A 24,606-nucleotide genomic window follows, 5' to 3' on the forward strand; every position below is an offset into this window, starting at 1 on the left:
GACACTGGAAGCCTGAAGCTCAACATCCACCCTCCCCCTCACCCTGGCTCTCAGCCCAGCACCTGCACAAAGGCCCCCTCACCTCCCCTCAGGCAGCTCCGGGGGCTGGGAACAGCCACTGGACTCCTGCCCCCCCATCCCAAAAGGCACTCTTGGGCTGGTTCTTGAGCCCTAGAACCCTCTGAGTCCCCACACCCTCAGCCCCTCGTTGGTACCATAGGGCAGGGGCTGGGAACCCCCAGGCATAACCTGCAGGCCCTGTGCTGCAGCTCCATGCCTTCCTCCCATGGCATTTATCTAGCCTCAGCATTTCCACCCCTCCACATTGTTTTGGGCCTGACTCATGCCAAAATCATTATTCCACACCCTGGGGTTTCATGTCCCCACTGCTCTCACAACTGGTGTTTCAGCCCCAGTCCCACAACCCTTACCGAATTAACATGAGATAGCTAGTAAAGAAAACAAATCAAACCAAAAAGATGTATTAAAACGGGCAATACTAAAATAACACAATTAAGGAAAAAAACATTACAAGTAAAAAGAAAATAAAGTAATAAAAATACAAAAAGCAAGCTTTATTCCTCGTATTCTGAACATTTCTTTAAATCCAGAAACCGCAAAGCAGCTACTTCCCAGCCCCCAGTGACAGCAGGCGGCGCCCCCCCCCCACCGCGCCACTCCAGGCCCCACACCAGCCGCCGGCTACCCGAGCCACGCAGGGCGCGGCAGAAAGAACTGGACACGGCCGGCCCCAGATACTGCCGCAGGCGTCGCGCCCGTGCTCACCGGCGCTCCCTGGATCAGCTGCCGCGGGGGTCCCGTCCTGGCGCAGCGCCGCTCCTCGGACCGCGCATCCGCAGCTCCCGTCGCTCCCAGCTTCACCGCCGAACTGACGCCGCTGCTGCCCCAACGCCCGCTATTTATGCCCCACGGGCGGACAGCCAGCCAATCACAACCCGAAGCAGCGCCTGCCGGCTCCACCAATCCCAGCCCGCCCATTCCCGCCGCGCTCGGATCCGCGACTCCCCGCGGTCCCCTCAAGCGCTGCTCCCGCCGCCGCCATTGCTGTGGCCGCGTCCGCCCGCTCCCCGCCGCCTGCCCGCTTCCCTGGACCAGAACCTGATCTCGACCAGGACCTGAACTGGAAGCTCCCGGCCGCCCTTCCCGTCCGCAACAGCGCCTGCCGAGGCAGCGGCAGCGGGGACGCTGCTCCGCCGGCTCCCAAAGCGGCGGTGGCGGGAGCGGCGCCTCAGGCGTACGGGCGAGCGGGGCCAGTCTGAGGCGGCGAGCCGCGACTGAGCGGGCTGAGATTGGCGGGACCGCCTCCGGTTTGAAAGGGCGGCTGTGATTGGACAGGGCGGACGGAGAAAGGCGGGCCGTGATTGGCACGCTTAGGAGCCGTCAGGCTGCGGCCCGTGGGAGCGTGGGGCGGAGCTCGGGCTGCCCGAAGGGCTCGCAGGCGGCGGCGGCGGCGGCGGCGGCGGCGGCGGCAACCCCCGTCCCCTTCTCCGGCCTTCTCTCGTGCCCAGGTCCCGGCGAAAGGACCCCCGCAGAGCCCCTACCGGAGCGCCCCAACGGCACTCGGGGCAGGAGGCGGAGAGGAGTGTAGCCCGGGAGGGGTTCCGGGTCGTCTTTGCGACAGCAGGGCGGACTAGGGAGCGGCGGCGATTTGGTGAGGAGAGGGCTCGGGAGCGGGGAGGGCGTGCAGCGCTTCTGCGGGGACTTGGCCTGCCCCGACTGGCCGAGATCAGCACCCTGGCCAAAGTTAAGTGCCCGCGTCCCCCTGCCCGCCCTCCGCCTGCTGCGGGCCCGCTGCTCACCCTCGTCGTCGGATGTTATAGATGATAAAACAATACTGGCTTTCACATTCATAGATTAGCTTTTTGCATTACAAGTATTTTGATGTGGTAAAACTTATTCTTACTTTGAACTGCTTTGTATAGTGTAATATGCCAGTTTATGTATGCACTGTATATTTCATATGAATAGTAGCATGATAAATATATGGTAGGCTTTAGCAAAATGTTAAAATAGAAACTAAAATACTTCTATGTAACTTACTCAGAAAATGGTGTAAAGCAATTATTCTGCTTCTTATAACTGCAGACTGCCCCTACCAAGTGATAAGATAATAGTGACACAAAAAGAGCTTAAGCATCCAGGAAGGATTTATCGACTCTTACCAGTGTTATCAGGGAGTGTGAAGCAACAGGATAAAACTACAGGAAGAAATAAAATATGTAGACCTAATTTACAGAACGTTCTGCAGACAAGTCAGAGGTTAAAACCAAACAAGAGAGTTCCTGGAACATCAAAAAGTCAAAGGAATGTTTGAATAATGTGTAAGTTAATGAATATGCCTGTAACCTCAGCAATGTAACAGTATATAGTGAACATGTTTTTAAGCTACCTCTGTGCTCTTTGGCTGTGTGCTAAAAGCATCCCAGTGCTGGATTATTTTGTCCTTTTATCCTTTATTAAAATTTTAAAAATTATAAAGAGTGAACTCTGTTTATCACATCAGTGAAGCTTAAGCTGATCTGCATCCAGGTGTTTTGGGACCTGCTGGGGCAGGCCATCGAGGTAAGCGTGGGGCTACCGCAGTGGAGGCCAAGTATTTCAACACAATAGCATAATCAGCAACGTTAATTAATTTTGTATTCTTCATGCAAGCCTCAGCCTAAAGAACGCTACCAGCCTCTACTAGGATTAATAATACGCATAGTAAGTGTTACTAGTATTAATATTTAGGTAAGAACTGTTAGTGTTAACACTGGCAGTCAGTGTGTTAGCTGGTGTTTACTGTGAAGCTCTGCTCTCCCACAGTATGACAAGATCCTGAAGCTGTCCTCAGGTGCACAGTTAAGTGAGCACTGCTGTCCTTACCACGGTCCCCCAATGGAGCCACGCTCCAGAGACGGGCAGCAGTGACTCTGCAGACGCCTTCCCAAGGTGACAGAGCTCGCCCTCCTTCCCATCTGCAGTCAGGGGATGTGAAGGCAACCATTGCTGTCCTCGGCTTCATCATCTCCAGTGCAGCCAAGCACAGTATAGACAATGAGTCTGTCAAGTGAGCTGCAGCAGCTGGGACTGCCCAAAGGCAGGGGAAGCCCTCAGGGTGGCACCATCAGCCAGACCTGCTGGGATGTTGCTTACAGTTCCCAGCCCTGCCTTCTTCACACCCAGATGGAGGGCAGGCTGCCTGCTGTGCTGTCCTCCATCACCTCCCTTCTGTACCATCAGTCCCTGGGGGCTCCTCAGGTGCTTTGGTGAGGTTTGGCAGCTGCAGGTCTGGTGTGAGCAGAGGAATTCTTCTCTTGTCTCCCCTCATGAGCAAAGCATGCCAGCCAGCTGTGCTGTTTTACATGTGACTGACCCACAAAATTGCAGGAGACTGAGGACTCGTAACAGGTGCAGGACAGGTTCAAAAGCAACTTGGGACAAAACCTCTGTCTTTGTCAGTCCAAAGGGACAGCAGAACTCACATCTGCTCACAATAATCCTCTGGGGAGTGGAGCAATGTCTGTATGGAAAGATGACTGGGGGTAAAATCAGTGGAAACCGAGAAGTTACATTTGTATCCTAACAGGAGCTATAATGGGACAGAAATTTTAGGGTAAAATACAGGTGCTGTTCCCAGGATGGAGCTGGGTTGGCATGCTCCACGATGATTCCCCATGCAACCATAAGGACCTGCTAAGGGTGGTGGAGTGGAGTGGGGCACCACAACCAGGCTCTGCCAAAATCTTTGCAGGGGCAGCAACTCCATGGTAATTTGAAGCTTATTAATTGCATAGCAAGGGCTATTTGGCATATGTAGGAACACTTTCCAACCTAGCGTCTGAAGACCAATTTAGAGGAGGCGCCTCTAAGTCGAAAGCCAGCCAGACCTTATGTTCTTAGCACCATTCATTTAGAAGAAATCCTGTGACATTTGCAAATTTAAGAGGTGACACCCCCATTCAGACCATGGCTCCTGGGTGCGAACAATAGCTCTTTTCAACAGCAAGGAAATCTGCATGCCCTAGTGTCTCAAGGTCACTTCACCTGAGAGTCCAGAGACCCAAATCCAACCAGAGTCCTAGTTCCCAAAAAACTTCTGCTATAAGAAATCCTTCAAAGTGTGCAATTCTAGGAGTAGAAATCCTACAGGAAACATGAGGCTTCAGGCTGCAAATGGGATCTCTTTTCCACACAATGGAAAACTCAGCAAGCCCTTCTGGCAAGACCAGTTCACAGGAGGCCCACAATTCTCAAGGGCCAGGCTTGAGAGATCCGACTCCATGGAAGCTTTAATCTGAGAAAAATCCTGTGATGTTGGTACTTTTAAAAGGCAGAATGGCACATTTAGACCTTGGCTGATGCTTTGGAGAGTGATTCTTTTACACAGTAAATAATGATTTCATTCCAATGTCTGTAGGTCACTTTGGAAACAGCCCCTGAAACCCAAGACCAAGAAGAGCCATACTTCATGACAGCTGCCATCTGGGAGGAATCCTATGACATTTGTGATTCAAGAAATTGAACCCAAAATTTCAACAGCTGATATGCAGATGCAAAAGACTGCTGTTTTCCTGAGATAAGAAATACTCCAAACCTAACATTCTGAAGGAGTTCAGAATACACACCCAGGACTGCCATACCCCCCAAAGCGCTACCTCCTGGCAGATTGTCTCTATGGTAAACCCTGTCACACTAGAAATGTTAGGAAGCAGAACCCAAACTACAGCACAAGCACCTGTAAGGAAAAGGTACCTCTGTTCATGAGATAGAACCCTTTCTGTTCCCTTCAGCCCCTGCAGCTGTTCTCATGCTTTCAGGGCACTTGATTGGTTCATTCCTAGATAAAACTTATGTCTTTATTTTCAAAGCTATTACCCATCTCTAGTCAGAGTTTCCTACATTCCTGTATACAAACAAGTGGATAGAGAGAGGGTTTCTTTCCAAATGAATTTAGAGATAAATTCATTTTCTTTGCCAATACCTATAAAAATGAAAACCTTGAACGATTTTAGTATTCTACACCCATCCCTCCCTGTGAAATTTATGGCAGTTTTGGGTCCCTCTGGGAGACGACATCCAGCATGTCATGCTGGACTGTTCTAGAGAGTAATTTTCAAATGTAAGCTTAGCAAAGTTTGAATTGACTTGAACAGAGATAAAAACTACAAGTGAACACCTACACCTGCCTACAAAGAGCTAACAAGCCCCTGGCAGCTGCCAGCATCAAAGCACAGCGGATGTCTCTAATACAGGGTAAGGATAACAATATCACCTTCTGTTCTCTCCAGCTTCTTTTCCCTGCAGTCATATTTTGCTTCTTATGATTTTTTTAGTCTCTGTATCTTCTTGGACAGCACCGAGCCCGACGACAAGGATACGAGAGTCTTTCCCTGCCGGACGGAGAGAACCAGGAAAAAAGTTAAAATAAGAACAGGGCAGTTTGAAATTCATACTTGCAACGAGAGGCAGCGCCTAACCAACAGAACAAAAGTAAACGAAGCATGATACCTCCCTGGGGACAGAAGACTTATAAACTCTCCAGGATTTACAATTCTAGCGACCAACCCCTTCAGGACAGCAGCCAAGTGTCCCATGGGGTGGTGCTGCACCAAAGAACCATCTGAGAGGTTCCAAAGAGTGAAATGCACAATATTTTGCAAAGACAAAAAATCCTGCAAAATAACAAAAATACAATAGATGTAAACTACAGGGCAAGAGTACAAGTGTTACCTTTGGCAGCTGGAACCATCCAGGTGAGCACCTGATAACTGGATCCTCACCAGAGTTTGAACCCTTCAGGACACAGAAGGGTTTTCCCCAGAAATTTCACAGACTGAGTTTTGACAGAAGCACGCTCGCCGGATCCTCAGAAACGTCGCCCATTCTCCAGGCGTCTGGAGAGAACTGCAAATGGCTCTCACGTAGTTGGAGCTGGTTCTATAAGGTCTCAGGGTGAATTTCACCAGATGCAACTGAATTGGGCAACTCCCAGTGAGACAGAAGGAACCCAAAGCTTGTTTTACCCAAACCTTGGGTAAGCACAGCTCCAGCAAATACTGAGGAAACAGACATAACAGGGTAAAAATAATAAAACTATTGCTTTTTCTTTAATCTTGCCTTTTTTTTTTTATTCAGATGAGCAAAACAATGAAGGAGAAGGTGAAAAACTCACCATTACTGAACATTTCATCATCTGTAAGCTGAGCATCCTTAGCATAGAGGACTCCAGAGTTAAAATTCACTGATCCCTGGGAAATAAAACCAAATATATGACAAACAGTCAAACATAAGGCGTAAAAATTTGTTTCCTCTACGGACTTTCAAGTATATATCTTTGTATATATCCTACACATTACAACATACACTTTATACCATCTCCTAATATATAATAATTTACCTTTAAACTTTGATAGTATAGTGTGGAGAAATGGCTCCATGACAGAGGTCACGCAGACATTCGCTCGTTAGCCGACCAGGAGCTGGGAAAGTACCGAACACAGGTATTTTTGAGTTTTGCACCTGCAAGACAGCGTGTGCCTGGGCCTAGCTGGGTAGGATAACAAGTAGACAGAGAGACTTGGGAAATAGGGAATGTAGGCCCAAAGGAATGAGGAAGAGTTGATGGTATAGTTTAACCAATAGATCGCTTGGCTTACAGAATATTCATAAGCTTATTATGTGCTATATAAGTGTCTGATACTCTCTGCAATAAACATAGCTTGCTGATCTCATATTGAGTGTCCGAGTCTTCCCTCACCCAAGAGTATAGCATAAAATTATTAACTAAAATTGGTGATCTATTATTATTAAGTTGTGCTTAAAGTTATTTTTGCTGTCATGTTCAAAACAATTTTTTTTTTTTTTACTGTAATGAATGAGCAATTGATTTCAAAGTCATCACAAGCCCATCAAAAAAACAAAGCTCTATTCACCGGGCAGGTCTGTGAGCTAGAGGGTAGTTAGGCTTGTACTTACCTCTTGCTCTTCATGAACCAATAAATCCTGTAAGCAAAACCAGGATCTTTAGCCCACTCCTATTAAAGATTCTACAAGGATGATGGTTTGATTTGTGTTTAGAAGTTTAGATTTAAAATGGCCAGTCCAATGGATAAATAAAGACAGTTGAAGTAGTATTACTTTACTCTTATTATTATTATTGTTGGTATTAGTATTATCAGCTACTGGAAGAAACAAACCAGTAGTATCTATACTTAATTACTTCTATTTCCGGAAAACAATAAAGAAAAAGAACCAAACCAAAAAAAGTCACTTCCTACCTTTTGTATCTCAGGATGATGAATTTCTCTTGGGCACTTCTCCAATTTATCAAGACTCATAGCACTGAAAGGCAAACAAAACAGTGCTTTATAGAAGGCCAAGTGCACGTTTCAAGGCTGAACCACCAACTGATTGCCGTGACAGCAGTTACAACATGAATCAGCCCAAGGGCCTCTCTTAAATGGAATGGAATGTTTTGTGGAACTGCCATTTCTTTCCCAAAATACTAACTTCCAACACTTCCTAAACTTATTTTGCATTTTAAAAACAGAAATTAGTAAGACTCTGTGTGGACATCAGGTTTATTTCCTTCTAATGCACAGAGCTCTGTTCCATCATCCTTCACTTTGGCTCTACACAGAATCATGGTGAGCTTTTTAGGAGTGCTCAATAATCAATTCTATTTCTTTTCCTAGTTCTCTCTCTTCTTCAATAATTAAAGGCAAGTCAAATGAAAAATGACAAGTTCAGCATCAGAGTCACACTTTTCCCCTTTGTCTGCTCAAGAACCGGCTTTAAATCCACTTATTGCTGCCTTCAACGATTCAGACTTGCAAAACCATTCTTACATGTTTTACAGGTTTATCATAAAACCCACAGAACACAAGCTCTGAATTACAGGAAAAGGTACACAGGCAAATATCTAAACTGATTACTTATTTGAAAACACATACCTTAATTCAGATTTCACCCAGAATGTTTCTGTGGGACACTAAGGGAGACATATTTTGTGAGTACCCTGTAAACGAGAAAAAGCTAGCATAGATTACAGGACATACCCACTTTTTCTGCATATTCAAATAGAATTATTAATAAAAACAATTAAGTTTAAAAAGAAGGAAGATAACCAAGGAAATTTTACTCAGCTATATTTACTCCCGATTTAGAGAAAAAAAAAAAGGCCCGGGTGCTGCAAAGAAAAAAAAAGTGAACCACAAACGCTTACAGTAGAATTTTAAAACAATCGCTTGGATAAAAGAATCTTATGGAACGTGAAGTAGAAAAAAAGTGAAACCACTATCAGACCTGCCTATTTTCTCACCAGTGTACAAGAAAATCCTAAAAGCAGTATGAAGACACTGCCTAAAACCGGTCATGGGATGTAACCAAGAACAATTTAGGCATTTGCTAATCGAGACAGAAACCTTTTCTGGATGCTAGTGTCAAATCACAAGTTTTGTCTCTCAGAAGCTCGACAATGCTGGAAAGCATTTTCCCCGGGGCTCGGGAGGGCAGGGGCGGAAGGGGGGGTGACTTTGCAGCTCGCACCTGTGCCATCCGAAGCATACAGCCCGCCCGCTCCCTGCGCTGGGCATTCTCCCGGCCATCTCTGGCTTTACCGCCCAGCGCCGCTCCATCCGCTGTCACGGCACAAAGAGCCACGAGCACTAACGCAGGCAGCAGCCCCGTCATGCCGGCGATACCGCAGCGCTCCCTGCTCGCAGCGCCCAACACGGGCGGAGCCGCCTCCGCCCGCAGCACCGGCAGCAGCCCGAGGGAGACGGCTGCAGCTCGGGGGCTCCTCCGGCGCATCCGCCAGCCCGAGGGCGGCCGCCCCACCGGGACCGCGGGAGCGCCCGGCGCCGCTCGCCCGGGGCGGCTCCCGCAGCTCCCGGCCCGCGGCAGCAAAGCACCGCCTCGCCCTCCGCCATCGGCGGGCGGCAGCGCCCCCGCCCCCGGCACCGCTGAGGGAGGCCGAGGAACCGGGCGGACGCTCCTTCCGCGCTGCTCAGCTCCGGGCGGGCGGCCAGACGGAGGCTGCGCCCCTCCAGCGTCGCTGACCCGCGCGGGAGAGGCGCCGGCAGCTGCCCGCGCACAGCCCCGCGCGGCCGCCTGGCACGCCAGCCACTCATGTGCAGCGTCGGCCGTTACGTCACACGCCGCGCCAGCAGCAGGGCCTGCCGGGAGTTGTAGTCTCGGGCTGGCAGCCACGGCTCCGTCCCCCGCCACCGGCAGCTGCAGTCCCTCCTGGGCATCAAACGGGTCCTTCGCCCCAGGGCGGGGAAGCACCTGAGGCAGCACCGCTCCTCCCGGATGCCCTCTCTTTTTCCCTCCAACTCTTTTTACTTTTTTCACTCTGTTTTTCACCACTTCCCTTCCCTCTTCCTCTCCTGCTTCCATTCCTTTCCTTTCCCTTTCCTTCCCTTCGCCTTTCTTGTATTTCTAATCTTGGTTTACCTTTCCACCTTTAGAATAAAAAAGCAGCAGTAGAAACTTTCAGGCTACCCGGGAGTAAAAAAAAAAAAATCCAAAACGAAAATGATTTAAAGAAAACGATTTATTCCCTGGGAGCCTGAAATTTTCTACTGCTGCACGTGACAAAGAGCTTTTATTCCTTCTTATAGATTGTTGATATTTTATATATATTTATAGTTTATATTGATGCATTATATTAATAACTATATATAATATGCACCTTATTCAAAAAATATACGGGAATTGTTTTTTAAATTATTTACCATATCTACTGCTACAACTTATTTTTCCTTATATTTCTAAATTTTATATAAATCTTTAATGTGTTTATGATATATTTCTATACTTATATTTCTACCTTTATATTATTTGTATTTGTAATTTTTACACTAAAACCCCTGCTTTGGCAAAAAAAAACCAAAACCATCCATTATTTTAAACTACCTAATTTTTTTTTATATTTATATTTATCATAATATACAACAAATGATAGATATAAATAGATAGGTATATCACATCCGTATTTATATCTATTTTATATCCATTTCCTCTAATATTTTTCATAAAATATATGCAGTATTACGTGTATTATATATTGTATCAATTTATGTTATTTTACATTTACAATTTATTATTAATTTTTTATAGATCTCCATATAGTTGCAATACATTTATATATTTGTATTTTTTTGGGTTGTATTTACATTTATATTCTCTATTCATATATCTATAAACATACACAATACTCTATTAAAATTAGAGTAACTTATTGTAACATATAATGACTTATGTTACATGTTAAATTTTAAAAATTGACCGAATATATAAAAATAAAATTGGCTCATTCCCATTGCTACACATCTATTTCTTTCGTTACAATATAGTTAGGGTCATAATTGCATATTTAAAATCCAATTCCTAAATGAAATGACAGAACAAACAGCATCAAATTCCCCCCAATATCTTCCAAAAACATCAAGATACCTCCAACACCCAAACAAGTGTCAGCGAAAAAACAAAGAACACTCTTTTCAATAACAATTCTCATCACGACAGAAAAATGGAACCAAAATAAAAGAAAATCCTATAGAAACAAACACAGCAAATTACAAAAAGTACTAAAAAAATGTCAAACCAATCTACTAAACTCAAGCCAGTGCCACTCACCCTGAACGACGTTACTAAAAACAAACAAAAAAAAAAAAAAACAAAATTCTACCTCTACACTAACTCAAAGAATAAACAATCCTCTGTAAAAATAACTTTAAAACCTGAACTAATTAACAAAATGGAAAAACATCTCAACCACTAAAAACTAAGAAATTAACTACCCAAAATTAATAAATACTTTAAAAACCCACCATATAAATACCCATGTTCCCAAAAAAAACCCTGATAAACAATACTCAAATACATTAAAAGACAACAACAACAATAACAAAAAAAAAAAGAAAATAAAGAAACCAACAACGAGAATAATACCAAAAAACAGATAAACTTAAATCTGCAACAAAAAAATAATTCCCAACTGAATAAACCCATAGTGCCTCAAGCTATCAAAATAAAAATACCACCTAGAAACAAACACAAAGACTAAAAACAAACGTAACCATAAACAATGTCCCCCAAATTACCCGTAACCATAAAACATACACTACAATCAAACAAACCAAACAAATAAAAGCCCTGGAAGACGATAAACACACATGCAATTATCGAGATTAAAAACCCGCTGCTATGAACGACACAACGCTACCCCAAGCCGCCCAAAACAAACACTACACACTCACGCTAATAAAAGCCACCGCAACAGAATTAAAATCCGAACCGCTGCTTCACGCTACGACCCGTAAAATCCATTGCGCACCCTTCTAAACATAACACCCCGGGGAAAAAAAAAATCCGACTACAAAACCCAATCCGAAACGAACCTTTATCATCCCTACCGGCACCGAGAACCGTGCCCACTCAGGAAGAACCCCATATCCCTTAGCGGACAGCCGCTGCAAACCGAACCCAGCGATGCCATCAACGCCTCCAAAGCGCCTCCGAGCCACGGCACCGCCGAACTTGGAGCGGCCGAACCCCGCGCTCGCTGCCGGCCCCGGACGGAGCGCGGCTCCCGGCAGGAAAGCGGCTCCTGCGGCGGCCGCTCCGGCACGCGGGGCCGGCGCCGTCCCGGGGAGCCCCGCCCGCTGCCCCTGCCCGGCGGGGCCGGCACCGGGCCCGGGACTACCGGCGGCGCCCGAGCCCCGCGCCCGGAGCGGACGGAGCGGCCGGCACCGCCCGGGCCGGCGCAGCAGCGCCCGCGCCGCCTCTGCCGCCCTTGGCCGGCCCGGCCCGGCTCCGCTCGGCTCCGCACGGCTCGCACCGGCGCGGCTCCGCCACTGCCGCCCTCGGCCGGCCCGGCCGCGCCGAATCCCCCGTGCGCCCCGGCAGCTGCCCGGGCCGTGCCAGCAGCGCTCCCGAGCGGGAACGTTCCGGGCCGGGCCGCGGGCACGGGCAGCGCCCTCCAATGCAGCGGCACAGCCCCATTGCAGCCCTGCAAACGCTGCCGGAGCTGCGGCTTCCCGCAAGCCAGCCCCGAAACCGCAGACGGGGCGCACCTCACTTCAACAAGGGCAAAGAAATGCCTTCTCCCCTCCAATTTCACCCCCTAGGAGAGCAGAAAAGAAGGGGCCCTCCCCAAATGAAAGCCTTTGACTGATGAGAAAGGGCGATTTCGACCTCCATGCAAACCCTTCAAAAGGAGGGACACCAGGGCTGCCCCCTCCATTTAAACCCGAGGGTGGTGCAAATGGGGTGGCTGCCTTCAAATCAAACCCATAATACCACAAGAATACTTTTCCCATTCCCCTTAGAATAGAACGCAGGGATTCCCTGTCACCCCCGGGATACCCCTAACAGCCTGGAAAAGGCAGCTTTTCCTGCAATCAACACCCTTAAAACCACAAGTCAAGAGGGATCCCCTCAGGTCAAACGCAGACAATAAAAGAAGAGGAGCTGCTTCCTTCTCCTTAATCCCTTTTGTCCTCACAAGCTCCATTTTTGTTCCTGGGGACCCGGGGAGGGACTGGCAAGATGAAATTGCAAGGGGGAAGGAGAAAATTCCCCGCTCCAAACCCACACGGGCTCACCTGTTCGGCTGCTGCTCCCGGGCACAAAGATTCGTCCCTCGGCGCCTCCTTTAAGCGATGCTCCACGTACCCAAGCGCGGATCCAGGCGTTCCCCCCGACCCTGTGGGAAGCTCCCGCAGTCCTTCCATGAGACAGCGCCGGGAGCGCCCCATAAACCCCTCCACTCAGCAGCTCCATGCAAAAGGGAGCTGAGGCAAAGCCTCCCCCTAAAACAGCCTCGCCCCGGCAGGAGCCGGCCCCTCATCATCCTCACACTCACACCTGGGCTGCTCCGAGCCCCCATCATCCTCACAGCTCACACCTGGTGCTGATCTGAGCCCTCATCATCCTCACACTCACACCTGGGCTGCTCCGAGCCCCCATCATATATTTTTCACAATTATATTCGCATTTATATTTAGAATTTAAATTACTGTATAATAAAAATTGTATTATATATTGCATCTCTTCATGTTACTTACATAGATTTCTATTCATAGTTTGGCATTATATCTTTGTATCTCTATATATTTATTATATATTTCTGTATGTCGATTTACATTTCTATAGTACTTATATTATTTAGAATTAAAACCCCTGCCTCTAACGAAATAAAAAGCAAAGACACCCCTTTATTTAAAACACATTTAAAATTTTTAAAATAATTTTGTTTGTCATAATTCTATTCACATCTATATTTGTAATTTTCATTTGTTATATTTATAGATATTATGTATATTGGAGAGAATACCTTTTTATATAATAATAGGTATATTCTTTTGACACAATAGATTTCTTTTACTGATATTTATATATATTAAATATTTATTGATATCGACATATAGATGATATATTTGGATTTCTAGTTTTATATTTTTTATGAAATCTCCAGCCTATACCCCAATAAAAGCCAAACAATCCCCAATTTATTTAAACTATATTTAAACATAAATCCTGTCACAGCTGCATTGCACAGCAGTGCCCCAAACTAATCTGACTTGTTCATCTCCTGGACCTGAATCTGACCCCGCTCACCTTGATCGCACCTGGCAGAACCATTTTCGTACCTTTTTCTAGCATGTCTTGGGTTTTTTCTTGAATTTTTTGTGGACTTTATTGCCTCTCTTTCTTGCCTTGTGTCTTGATTTTTTTTTCTGGCACTTCTTGGGTTTTTTTCTTCGTTTCTTCTTGCCCATCTTGGTGTTTTTTCTGGTTTTTCCTTGCCCCCCTTGGTTTTTTTTTCAGGTTTTTTTTTTTTTTTCCCCTGTTTTTTTTTTTTTTTTTTTGTGGTATTTCTGGGATGTTTCTTGCCCAGCTTGGATTTTTCAGGGAGGGGGGGGTGTTTCTCGCCCATCCCGAGGTTTTTTTCTGTGGCTTTGTTTTTTGTTGGTTTCTTTTTTCTTTTCTTTTTATTTTTTTTCCCCAGGTTTCTCCTTGCCCTCCTGGTTTTTGGGGTTTTTTTGTCTGTCTTCCTTCTTTCCTCCCTTCCTTCCTGTCCTTCCTTCTTTCTTCCTTTCATTTCCTTTCCTTATTTCCTTTTTTTCTTTTTCTTACTTACTTTCTTTCTTTCTTTCCCTGCATTTCTAATCTTGGTTTTCCTTTCTAGCTTTAGAATAAAAAAGCAGCAGTAGTAACTTTCAGGCTACCTGGGAGTAAAAAAAACTCCAAAACGAAAATGATTTAAAGAAAACGATTTATTCCCTGGGAGCCTGAAATTTTCTACAGCTGCACTTGACAGAGAGCTTTTATCCCTTCTTATCGATAGTTGATATTTTATACTTTATACAGCGCCCCCTGCCGTGTGCACCGGCGCACTGCAGGCACAGCAATCCCTGCCGTCTGCACCGGCGCACTGCAGGCACAGCGCCCCCTGCCGTCTGCACAGGCGCACTGCATGCAGAGCGCTGCGGCGTCGTTCGGTTCTGTTGAATGAAACTCGGCTGAATTCGGCTTGCTTCGGCTCTTGGTCTAAACTCGTTTCAGTTCGGCTAAACTCGGTCGTATTCGGCACATTGTCTAAATGCGGCTCAAGTCGGCTACAGTCGGCTATCGGTTGCAGTCGGCTATCATCGGCTCTTGGTGTAAACTGGGCTGTTTCCGGCCGCACTGGGCTCTTCGGTTCCAGTCGGCTGTTTGCGGCCACACTGGGCTCTTCGGGGAAACTCGGCTCTTTTCGGCCACACTCGGTCTTCGGGGAAACTCGGCTGTTTCCGGCCACACTCGGCTCTTCGGCTCTTCGGAACTATTCGGCCCGGCTCGGCTCCCTCAGGGCGGGAAAGCCGACGTGAGAGGACCCCGGCACAGCGAGGCGTTTACCCAGATGCCTCTCACAAACCCGCCAAAATACGCCCGCCCGCGGCGCCGCTGAGCCCACAGCATGTCTCGGGTACACATGAAACGCCACAGAAAAATCCGTCGGGGCCGCCATGACGTCGGTATTCCGTGCAGGCAGTGCAGTTAAACACCCACCCGGTCCTCCACTTCCCCGCCCTTTTTGCCGCCCTGTTGAGAAGGTCAACCAAAACTCCGCGACATCGCCCACGCGCCACTCCCAAGCTGGCGGCCTCTCGCTGCACGCCTGCAGTACCGCGTCTGCCCACAAGGCGGCAGCACTGCCGCCCGCCCCAGCCGGGGGCGCAGCGCGCCTCGGGGCTGCGGCAGCGAAGGCGGCAAAAAAGAACAGGGGCGACCCCCGCCGAAAACTGCTCTGAAATAAATGCCCCAAAACCGGGAAGAGGGGAAAAAAACTTCTGCCTCTAATCTAATAGGATAAAAGACAAAACAAAACCAAACAAAACACAAAAAAAAAAAAAATTAAAAAAATAATTAAATATTTTTTAAAATATTTTTTCATATTAATATTCACATTTCTATTTACAATGTATATTGATGTACACTGTCCATTTATACATTTCTTTTTATAAATACATTTCTATTCCATATTGCATATATCCCTAAAACTTTATTTGTATATTTTTATAAATATTTTTACATAGTAAGTATGTATTTCTGTTACGATTTTTACTTCTGTAACACTTGGATTATTTAAAATAAAACCTTTGCCTCCATCCACATTAAAGCCAAAAAGAACCCCTTTCTTCAAAACTCTACTTAAATATTTTTTAAATTCTATTTTTCAGGTTCATATTCACATTTACATTTAAAATGTATACTTATGTATACTGTTATTTGTATTCTTCATTACATCTCTTCCTATTATTTGTATTTATTTATATTTTGCGGTTATATATTTATATCTTGATTGTATATCTCAATATTTAGAAATATATAACAATAATATCTACATTCATATTATTTAAAATAAAAACCCTGCCTCTAACACAAGAATAAAAAAGCCCAACCTTTGTTTTAAACAATATTTAAATAGATTTTATCCTCATGTTCAATTTTTATATTCATATTTATAATGTATATTAATTTATATAATATATATATTTATATATATAATATATAATGTATATATAATGTAATATAATAAATTATTGTATATTAATATATTATATATATATATATAATATATATAATATATAATTAATGTATTTTAATGTCTATTGCTTACTTATGCATTTATCTTTACCAATGTCAATTTATAAATAAATTTATATTCTATATTACATCCGATGCGAGTAGGTATTTATATTTTTCATATATTTTTATTCATGTTTTTTATATTGATTAAATATTTCTGCGTCAAGATTTTTACTTCTGGAACACTTATAATATTCAAAATAAAAACCCTGCCTCTACTTAAATAAAAGCCAAAACATTCCCTTTCTCTTAAACTATATTTACATATTTTTATATTTATATTCCCATTTATAATTTATATTGCCATATAATGTTATTTATATTCTATACTACAACTCTTCATATTACTTACATATCTTTATATTTAAATTTATAGGCATAGTTTAGCAATTTCTCTTTATATATTCATTATATATTTCTATCTTAAGATCCACATTTCTATATTACTTATATTATTTAAAATAAAACTCCTGCCTCTAACCAAATAAAAACCAAGGACACCCCTTTATTTGAACCAGATTTAAAATTTAGGAATTTATTTTTCAAAATTATAATGATATTTATATGGATATTTTTATTTATTCTATTCATAGATATTATATATATTAGAGAGAATACCTTCTAATATAATCATAGATATATATTTTCTGTATTATATATTTATTTTTTACTTATATTTGTTTAAATTAAATATGTATAGATATTTGTATTTCTATATATATTTGTATATCTGAATTTATATTTTATTTCTATCTTTTAAAAACCCCAGCCTATACCCTAATAAAACCCCCCAATTTACTTTAACTCTATTTAAATATTTTTATATTTACAATCTATATTTATATATCTTGGTGTATATATATCTATATATAATAGACTATCATTTATCTATATGATAACATGTTACAATTATATACCATGTATTATAGTTTTATGTATGTATCTGTTATCTATATTTATGTTTACCACTCTAATTTTATATTTACTTTTAAATTTATATTTATTTCTATTTTCATCTCTATATTAACCCATGTCAGTTCATTAACCCGACACACCAGAGCCACAACAATACTGTACCTTTGTCAGCACCGGCACGCAGCACACGCCCATCCCATCGCAGCACAGCAAAACAAAACCTATTTCTGTTACTAATGGAACAAACATCCCACAACGTCATTGAACCCTAATAAAAACTCAAATAAACCTAACTGTAAATAAATTTTAAATCCCACTATAAAGTAGCCCAAAACCTCCGCACATGCTCATCATAAACTTCCTCCTAAACCAGTATCTCAAAAACCCCAAAAAACTCAAACACACCTTGAAAATGACACAACTGCTAATAAAAACAAACACCCAATAAAAATTAAATCAAACCAACGCACTAGACTCAAAACTGCACAACTGACCCTAAACATTACTAAAAAAAGTCCCCAAAGCTCTACCTTTATGCTAATGCACAAATAATAACCTATGATCTATCAAAGTTATTTGAAAAAATTAAAAAAATAATTAAAACCATGAAAATAAAAAACCTAAACTATTAAAATATTAAAAAATATCACTACCTAAATTAAAAAACATATTGCCTATAAAAACCCACCATATAAATGCTCCTGTCCCAAAAAATAAAAATAAAAAAAACTATCCAACCAGAAAGAAATCAGAACTTAGGAACACCAAAACCATAATGTCCAAAAGGTCACACCACATCCCTTATCATACACCAACTACAAACAACAGAAAACAATACAATGAATTCTTAAAAACCACCTTAAAACCACTACACTGAAAAACATTTCAAAAATTAAAAACTGCATTTAACAAAAGCCATCTAATAAATTCACACCCAAAACTCCAGCAGCCCAGCTGGCCCTACCAAAGCTCTAGGTTTATACATACAGTAAACAAAACCAAAATCCCAGTAATACCCATCAGAAATCTATGAAAGAACCCTACTGAAATTAATCCTGCCTCAAATACAAACCAACCCATCCAGAAAGTCAGCTTCACTCAAAAAACAATTTACACAGAGTTAATAATACCAAGAAATAAAACAACACACCATATACCACCAATGCATATCATAGTGAAGGAAAAAAAAAACACTACATTTTTTCCTTTTTGTTTTTTAAACTAACTTCTTTTATTAGCTAGAACAAAAGCTTTTGCCAGGACTGTAGCAACAACAACAACTTCTTTTGCTTCTTCTCCTTCTGAAATGTCCCTTCTCACTCCCAAATTCCTTTCAACGCCTGAGTTTACATCCAAGCAAAAAAGCAAAATTCGTGCACTCGTGCGTTCGCTGCTCCTGTCAGATTCTCTCTTTCCCTCCGCATCTTCTTACACTTTCAGTCTTCACACTGTCCCGCCGTGATGAGTCTGACAGAAGAATTGGCACATGTTAACAGAGCATTTCCTTCCCTCCCTCCCTCCCTCCCTGTGCTTTCCTCAGCGCATTTCAATCCATCCCAGGCCTGCAGTGATGCACGCTCACCCCAAAGCTCACAGCAAGCATGCAGCAGCTCAGGCTCACTCGGCTCCAGGGCCCAGAGCCTGCAGGCCCTGCAGCTGCCACACGGATGGACCTGGTTCCCTCCCCGGGTGCCCAGAGGGAAACCTGAGGGCAGGCGTCCACCCCGAGGGGGCACCCGCAGCCCCGGGCAGGCATGGAGTCGCCGGCTGCTCTCTGGGGACGAGACCCTCCCTGCAGGCCACACTGCCTCGTCCTCTCCCTCCCTGGGGGACAGGCACCTCCAGGGTCTGTGACCAGCCCCCTTCCGTCAGCATCCAGGGGCTCTGTCAGAGCCAGAGGGCTCAATTCGTGGTGAGTACCGATGGCACACAAATGGCAGCCTGAGGAAATCGTGTTCTGGGCTCTAAGTGCTTGGGACAGGGTCTGATTTTTTGTTTTGTACTTGTATGATGATTAGTACAACAGGGCTCTGATGGATGACATGGCAACACAGAATTAAAAACTCCTCGATAGGATTACATCGACTTCTAGGAAAAGACAAAAGCTTAGGTCCCTTCTGAAATCTACTTTTAATCCAAAGCACGGGGATTGTCAGCATGCTGCACCTTCCAGCTTTTCAAAGCAGCTTACCTCTGAAGACCAGGAAACATTGATTTCTACAGAAACAATGGGCAACCCCCAGGCTAATCTCAGCACTACTGTTTAATAGGGGACCTGCCAGCGTGCCAGCCCAGCTTCAAGTGTGCTTTACTTCAGTCTAACATCCCCACACAATTCTTCTCACATCTCCCAACCCTGACATCTTATTTTCCCCTAAAGCTTCTCTTCATTAGCAATTTCCAAGTAACATGGTATTTTTACAACATTCAAAAATGTCATGCTGGACTGTGCTAGAGAGTAATCTGCAAATATAAGCTTAGCAAAGTTTGAATTGACTTGAACAGAGAAAAAAACTACAAGTGAACACCTACACCTGCCTACAAAGAGCCAACAAGCCCCTGGCAGCTGCCAGCATCAAAGCACAGCGGATGTCTCTAATACAGGGTAAGGATAACAACATCACCTTCTGTTCTCTCCAGCTTCTTTTCCCTGCAGTCATATTTTGCTTCTTATGATTTTTTTAGTCTCTGTATCTTTTTGGACAGCACCGAGCCCGACGACAAGGATACGAGAGTCTTTCCCTGCCGGGCGGAGAGAACCAGGAAAACAGTTAAAATAAGAACAGGGCAGTTTGAAATTCGTACTTGCAACGAGAAGCAGCGCCTAACCAACAGAACAAAAGTAAACAAAGCATGACACCTCCCTGGGGACAGAAGACTTATAAACACTCCAGGATTTACAATTCTAGCGACCAAACCCTTCAGGACAGCAGCCAAGTGTCCCCTGGGGTGGTGCTGCACCAAAGAACCATCTGAGAGGTTCCAAAGAGTGAAATGCACAATATTTTGCAAAGACAAAAAATCCTGCAAAATAACAAAAATACAATAGATGTAAACTACAGGGCAAGAGTACAAGTGTTACCTTTGGCAGCTGGAACCATCCAGGTGAGCACCTGATAACTGGATCCTCGCCAGAGTTTGAACCCTTCAGAACACAGAAGGGTTTTCCCCAGGAATTTCACAGACTGAGTTTTGACAGAAGCACGCTCGCCGGATCCTCAGAAACGTCGCCCATTCTCCAGGCGTCTGGAGAGAACTGCAAATGGCTCGCACGTAGTTGGAGCTGGTTCTGCAAGGTCTCAGGGTGAATTTCACCAGATGCAACCAAATTGGGCAACTCCCAGTGGGACAGAAGGAACCCAAAGCTTGGGTAAGCAGAGCTGCAGCAAATACTGAGGAAACAAACATAACAGCGTAAAAAATAATAAACCATCCTTTTTTTTCTCTTGCTTTTGTTTTTTTTTCTTATTCAGATCAGCATAGGAATTAAAGAGAAGGTGAAACACTCACCATTACTGAACTCAGCTATATTTACTCCCGATTTAGAGGAAAAAAAAAGTCACGGGTGCTGCAAAGAAAACAAAAGTGAACCATAAACACCTACAGTAGAATTTTAAAACAATCGCTTGGATAAAAGAATCTTATGGAACGTGAAGTAGAAAAAAAGTGAAACCACTATCAGACCCGCCTATTTTCTCACCAGTGTACAAGAAAATCCTAAAAGCATTATAAAGTCGCTGCCTAAAACCGGTCATGGGATGTAACCAAGAACAATTTAGGCATTTGCTAATCTAGACAGAAACCTTTTCTGGATGCTAGTGTCAAATCACAAGTTTTGTCTCTCAGAAGCTCAATGCTGGAAAGCATTTTCCCCGGAGCTCGGGAGGGCAGGGGCGGAAGGGGGGGTGGCTTTGCAGCTCGCACCTGTGCCATCCGAAGCATACAGCCCGCCTGCTCCCTGCGCTGGGCATTCTCCCGGCCATCTCTGGCTTTACCGCCCAGCGCCGCTCCATCCGCTGTCACGGCACAAAGAGCCACGAGCACTAACGCAGGCAGCAGCCCCGTCATGCCGGCGATACCGCAGCGCTCCCTGCTCGCAGCGCCCAACACGGGCGGAGCCGCCTCCGCCCGCAGCACCGGCAGCAGCCCGAGGGAGACGGCTGCAGCTCGGGGGCTCCTCCGGCGCCTCCGCCAGCCCGAGGGCGGCCGCCCCACCGGGACCGCGGGAGCGCCCGGCGCCGCTCGCCCGGGGCGGCTCCTGCAGCTCCCGGCCCGCGGCAGCAAAGCACCGCCTCGCCCTCCGCCCCCGGCACCGCTGAGGGAGGCCGAGGAACCGGGCGGACGCTCCTTCCGCGCTGCTCAGCTCCGGGCGGGCGGCCAGACGGAGGCTGCGCCCCTCCAGCGTCGCCGTCCCGCGCGGGAGAGGCGCCGGCAGCTGCCCGCGCACAGCCCCGCGCGGCCGCCTGGCACGCCAGCCACTCATGTGCCGCGTCAGCCGTTGCGTCACACGCCGCGCCGGCAGCAGGGCCTGCCGGGAGTTGTAGTCTCGGGCTGACAGCCACAGCTCCGTCCCCCGGGAGCCACCGGCAGCTGCAGTCCCTCCTGGGCATCAAACCGGTGCTTCGCCCCACGGCGGGGAAGGACCTGAGGCAGCACCGCTCCTCCCGAATGCCCTCTCTTTTTCCCTCCAACTCTTTTTACTTTTTTAACTCTGTTTTTCACCACTTCCCTTCCCTTTTGGTCGCCTGCTTCCTTTCATTTCGTTTCCTTTCCTTCCCTTTGCCTTTCTTGTATTTCTGATCTTGGTTTACCTTTCTAGCTTCTGAATAAAAAAGCAGCAGTAGAAACTTTCAGGCTACCCGGCAGTGAAAATAAAAACTCCAAAACGAAAATGATTTAAAGAAAACTTTTTATTCCCTGGGAGACTGAAATTTTCTACTGCTGCAAGTGACAGAGAGCTTTTATTCCTTCTTACAGATAATTGATATTTGATACTTACTTTATACAGCGCCCCCTGCCGTCTGTCCCGGCGCACTGCCGGCACAGCGCCTCTTGCCGTCTGCCCCGGAGCACTGCAGCGAGAGCTTGATCCCCACTGAAGGCCAAAACAGAAAAGAAGGACCTACAAACACACAGGAATGGAGACGCCATCAAAGGAATTGCAATTGGAGAAGAAAAAAAGAAAATTTGGGAATTTTAGTGACTCTAACAAAAGTGCCTGGGATTATATCAGGTGCAGTGCAAAGGACCAAAACATGCCAAAATTAAGCTCACAGATGTTGCAAAAGCAGGGGAAAAAGTCAAGGAGGAAGACCCAACTTAGGGGGCAAGATATGAGGGACATGGCATGGACACTTCAGAAAACAACCAAAAAAAGAAAAAAATCTTTCCCAAAGTCAAAGCCATCAAAAGGCATGGCATGCCAGCAAGGGCAGGGACATGCACCAAAGATTCCTCTATTGCTCCCCATTGAAATCGCAAGATTCCTTTTCCCTTCCCGAAAGGAAGGGAATCTTGCGAATCCCAAAAGAAAGGCTTACAAACACTCTGAAAAGGAGATAGGTTCAAATGAAATGCAATTAAAAAAAGCAGAAAATCGGGAATTTTAGTGTCTTCAAAAAATAGGCTGTGAGGAAATCAGGGAGTTTGGATTTGATGAGTTTTTAGATCTGTACTTTTTCCTGCGAGTTTAGGTTATGACATGAACATTTTGCCACTTTACTAAATGGTAAGGAGGTAATAGGTTCTATTTTTACAATTTAAAATCTGTTTCTATTTTTATCCTTTCTGTGTCTGTTTATTCTTCTGCAGCTACATTTTCCAGTATTTTCCTTTTTGGCTACAATTTCTCCATTTTGGGTTTGAAAAATTTGTGTATATAACTTCTAGGCTGACATTTTTTTTTAAGTAAGAGAACTTAGTCTTTCAGAAATCTGATTCAGTACTTTCACGTTATAGGCTACATATTCTGTTCTTTATATGCTTCATTTCCATGAGATACAAATTTGGAAGATCTGTAAAACAATTATTCTTCTTCTAGTGTCTTTTATTTATTTTTTAATTTTATTATATATTTTTTATTCTGTACCTGATCCTATGTATCTGTCATCCTGATTCTCCCTGCAAATAGGAGTGGGAGAGCTGCTAAGCTTCTTAGGGGCTGTGTGGGAACCTCCAGGCATTTTCTGCATTTTGGAGCATCCATTTATTTTGATCTGTTCCTGTGACATTCTTTGCAACTTTCTGCACTTAACATGAAGAGTTGCCTGCTCCTCATTCACATTTTAATATTGTGTTTTAAAGTGTGTTTAATGGCAAAGGAATTAATGAATTGCCACATTATGAGATCTCAGATGATAGCTCAGTTCTTATTTGTAAGCATATTTTGCAAAGTTTTTATTATTTTGAACAAACATAATGCTGTGGCTATTGACTGAAGAAAAGCTTTATGGTGACTTCTATAACTATTTCTGGTTTTTGCCGGTTCATTTAAAAACATAAAGATTCAAAGCAGCTAATTTCTGTCAATCTTTATTAAAAAGGTGGGGCATGTTTCCCTTCTGGGTTATCTACTTCATGCTCTGTAGGAGACAATTTTTCATAGCTTAAGTGAAACAGCTATTCTCAAAATCAGATTCAAATCGATTACATAAGCTGTTATAAAAATGAAGTGTAATTAAAATATTAAATACAACCTAATATGCTGTGGTTGAGAAAGCCTGCATCCAACAGTGACCAAAATAGTGAGCAGCTATTAGACTACAAATGTGTATCCAGGCCTGCAAAGAAAGGACAAGGCAAGGATATGTTATTTTAACTGCAATACTGCAGTACAATACCCCAACAATCTCATAACTCTCTCTTCTCCTGTGCCTATACTATTTGGTTGTTTCTCACTTCCTTCAAAGTGTCGACAGTTTATTTCTGTGTCCAAGTGACCTCAAAAAAAAAAAAAGCCCACTCTAACTCTAGTGTTGATTGTACTTCTAAGCCTGTTATTCTGCATCACTCCACATGGTGTCTTCATGGACCGTAAATCTTTAACAATAATTCAGAAGCCAGTTCCCTTTGAATCCAGCCTTTCATTCTTCCCTTCTCTCCTCTGCTCATGTGTGTTAACGCATAGCTCATGTCTGACCCATTTGTGACTTGACAAGATTTAAAGCTGTTTACTGTGAAGATTTGATTTTTTGTTTTTGTTAAGGAAGGTGACCTAGTAAATGAATAATTTTAAGTTGCTTTAGGGAGTTAAGTATTTTAGAAGAACATGGCTTTTGAAGGCTTTGAATTGATTCTTCTTTACTTGCTAAATACTCACATTCAGAAGCAATGTTGTTCAATACATTACTGTAGGTATTTTAAATTCCCAAGTAAGACAGTGGGATAGTGGAACAGCATGTGAAAAATTCCCTGAGAGAATGGAGTTTTTTCAGCCTGAGAGAAGAAGCCCAAGTGATGCACTTTCACTCTTCCAGTACTTGAAAGTGCAGCTGTGGTGGAGAGGGAGGTGTTTTCTTCTTAGGCATGCATGGGGACAGGACAAGAGGC

The 24,606-nt window shown here is 44.3% G+C and overlaps 2 long non-coding RNA genes across 3 annotated transcripts; both read right to left on the reverse strand.

Annotated features, from left to right (window-relative positions):
• Positions 1-2,150: 2,150 nt before the first annotated feature.
• On the reverse strand, positions 2,151-7,442 carry LOC131084249 (uncharacterized). 2 transcript variants are annotated; one of them, XR_009114545.1, is made up of 3 exons: positions 7,281-7,442; positions 5,276-6,482; positions 2,151-4,439 (listed from the first exon to the last, which is right to left on the reverse strand). It is a non-coding gene; the product is annotated as an uncharacterized LOC131084249 (long non-coding RNA). The 2 variants fall into 2 exon arrangements; XR_009114544.1 differs by lacking the exon at positions 7,281-7,442 and having other exon boundaries at positions 5,276-6,059; positions 6,176-6,258.
• A 10,878-nt stretch (positions 7,443-18,320) lies between these two features.
• LOC131084250 (uncharacterized) lies at positions 18,321-21,277 on the reverse strand. Its single transcript, XR_009114546.1, has 4 exons — positions 20,983-21,277; positions 20,569-20,626; positions 19,683-20,450; positions 18,321-18,525 (listed from the first exon to the last, which is right to left on the reverse strand). It is a non-coding gene; the product is annotated as an uncharacterized LOC131084250 (long non-coding RNA).
• Positions 21,278-24,606: the final 3,329 nt, after the last annotated feature.

Source organism: Melospiza georgiana, chromosome 6, assembly GCF_028018845.1.
Source record: "Melospiza georgiana isolate bMelGeo1 chromosome 6, bMelGeo1.pri, whole genome shotgun sequence".
Taxonomy (NCBI): Eukaryota; Metazoa; Chordata; class Aves; order Passeriformes; family Passerellidae; genus Melospiza; species Melospiza georgiana.